Source organism: Felis catus, chromosome C1 (assembly GCF_018350175.1).
Source record: "Felis catus isolate Fca126 chromosome C1, F.catus_Fca126_mat1.0, whole genome shotgun sequence".
In the NCBI taxonomy this organism is placed as follows: domain Eukaryota; kingdom Metazoa; phylum Chordata; class Mammalia; order Carnivora; family Felidae; genus Felis; species Felis catus.
This window is the reverse complement of record NC_058375.1, coordinates 17,504,466-17,507,397: the sequence shown is the minus strand read 5'-3', so window position 1 is coordinate 17,507,397 and position 2,932 is coordinate 17,504,466.

The window sequence follows — 2,932 nt, the reverse complement described above, 5'->3', positions numbered from 1 at the left end:
ATGAGGGACTAACAAGACCCCTGGCACCAAAAGCACTTGCTGTCCGTTCTTATCCTCTTTCTCCCAATTCACAAGTTAGGTGAAAGTTCAGGACAGAAATATAAGAGAGGTCACAAGGCAGGACAGGCTCAGAGCCAAGAAGAAAGCACGGATCCGTGTGTTTAGGAATAGTGGGGACATGGCCAGGAGGTCTGCAAACGCTTTTCCTGGGGAAATGGGCTTGGAATCAGACCCTGGAGGACAGATAAGAGGGGGAGGAGGGAAGATTCTGTGGAGCAGTGGTGGTGGGGATGTAAGATTGGGGGGGTGAGGAAATCAACTGGTAAGAAAAGTAGGTTTGGGCTCGATCCTTTCTGCGGCGTTCTGGGCTTTTGGGTGGGGGTCAACTGGCGCACCACTGAGAGAAATTTTCTAAATCCAAAGGAAGCAATCAAGGGTAAGCACAGATAAGAATGTTTTCAGCCATATCACAAGTGTTTGTGTTTCTTTAAATTGTGCTCCAAAGTGAGTATCACTTTTTCTGCAGGGCATTTCCTGTATGGAATGGTTCCATAGGTTCCCGCTAAATTTCACTCGGGTGCCTTTCCTACTCGACAAGGCTTTCTGGAGGCAGGGGCTGTATCTTAGCCAGTGCCACCCTGGTGCCTCGCTCAGTAAGCACTCAATAAGCATTTCATTGAGTGAATAAATACTTCTATAATTCTATTTTACACGAGAGCATGAAACTTTGAGCAGTGTGCTAAAATGAATGCTTCCTGGCCTGGGGCAAGTATAATACTGATACGCACAACCCCCAAGCCAGGCAGGACTGTTCAGTTGTAGACAGCTGCTAGAATGACCAGCCTGGAATCTAGCAGGACAGAGCCACACAGAGGCCCTGCTAAACTAAACTTACAAACTCACATAAGTTGAGGCGGTGTTGCTTTAAACTCAGCCAACCAAAGGTGGATGCAAACGACTTTCTTTAAACAAGCCAGCGGCTTGAGACTTGAAATAGAACAGAAAGGGAATTCACAGGACTCAACCTTGTCTTCTGGCTGGAGCCCTTGAGATCTGGGGATGCTGGCCAGGCTAATTGTGTGTTGAGATAAGAAACGGCAGCCTTCTTTAAGGTTTATTTTGTTTTTGGAGCCACCAGATCCAGTGGGCGGATCATGCCTTGAAATAGAAGCATCTCGAAAAGCCTGTGAATCATTTCTTAGTGCCGGCCTGCAAGGTTTCATATCCTGTTCTCAGTGTTACCTTGGGTGCTGTGAGCGTGTGCGTGCGTGTGTGTATTGTTTTCGGGGCTGTTTGCTTAGGATTTGGTTTTGAAACTTTTACTTTCTTTTAATAGCCTTTTTTTTTTTTTTAAGCTGGAAGAATTTTTCAAATGGTTTTTGCGAGAAAGTTCAAACCCTGGAATGACTAAGTCTCTGGAAGAATTTGGACTTTGTGAGGGGAATTTGTTGGTATTTGGTATGAATCACCCAGTCACTGATTTCTGCAGCAAAAAGATCCTTTGGAAAGCTTTTAGGTCAGCCCCTTCAGTGTACACATGGGGAAACTGAGGCTCGGGGAGGGAGAGGCGTTCAGCCAAGGCCACACTGCGTGTCAATGGAAGAGATGGGACTAGAATGTCGATCGGACTCCTGGAACCAGCTTCGGGTTTGCAAACAAGCTGTCATGCACACAGTCTACGTTGAGGTGGGCACAGCTTCAAGATCGGGAAAGGAACAGAAAGAGAAAGAGAGTTCTGAAGAGTCATAATTCAAAGCGTACAGGTTAAAAAAAACAACGAAGAGTATAGATTTAGAAGGGGCAGAGAAGCGAGTATGTGAAGGTACTCTACGTGCATTACCCCTGTTTAATCCTCGCCAGATCCCATGAGAGCAATGGTTCTCAACTTGGGTTGATTTCGCCCCCCAGGGAATTTTTGGCAAGGTCTGAAGACACTTTTGTTTGTCACAACTTAGGAAGGGGATTTGCTACTTCATCTCTCAGGTAGAGGCCAGGGATGCCGCTAAAACTCACAATGCACAGGGCAGCCCTCACAGCAAGTGTCCATAGTCCCAGGGCTGGGAAGTGCCCTGGGGAGGACACTCACATCTCTATCTCTGTTTAATGGCTGAGACAGCCTGAGGCTCATGTGGTCTTGGGCAAATTCCTTAACCTCCCTCTGCCTCATTTTCCACATTTATAGCATGGAGACAGCAGCACTAATGTCAAGAATTACGGTGATTAAACGAATTAATGTTTGTAAATCACTTAGAACAGTGCCTAGTACATATCAAGTATTATATGAGTTTTTGCTAAAAAAAAAAAAAGAAAAGAAAAGAAATAAATTGGCCCAGCACACGCAGAAAGTAAGTGGAAGAATTGTAATAAAAGCCTAGGGAACATTTAAGGGCATGGGGGCTGGAAGATGGGAGACCTTCCGGGGGTGCGGGGTTTTGTGAGCAGGTGAGGCACGTGCATGGCCGTCCAGGTGACATCTTATATCCTCGTGACCGTGAGGTTTTCCTTCTCAAAACTGCCACCTTAAATGCAACTTCACCTTTTCATGTTAAAATGACATGCACTGTTAAACAGGAATATCTGAGGCAAGTCTGGCATAGCGAGCCACTGCGAGCCATCAGCAGCTGCCCATGAAAAACTGGCTGATGGGTTCCTTCTCGGCAAGCTGGGCTGCAGCTCCCCCCAGCAGGCCTGAACCACCAGTCATGCCCCAAACCCACCGGCACCACCTGAATCAGGCCTGCCTTCTGGCCCAACCCCGCCCCCTACCCCGGCTTACACCCCACTCGAGGACCTGTGCCTGATCCTCCCACCTTCGGCTCTGATGGCCCTTTTACCCGACCTGGGGCCCAGTCCCCGCTTTTCCACTTTGACCCTCTAATCCTGTCCTCAATCAAGGGACAGATTCCTCCACTGGCTCCTGATACCCGCCAGC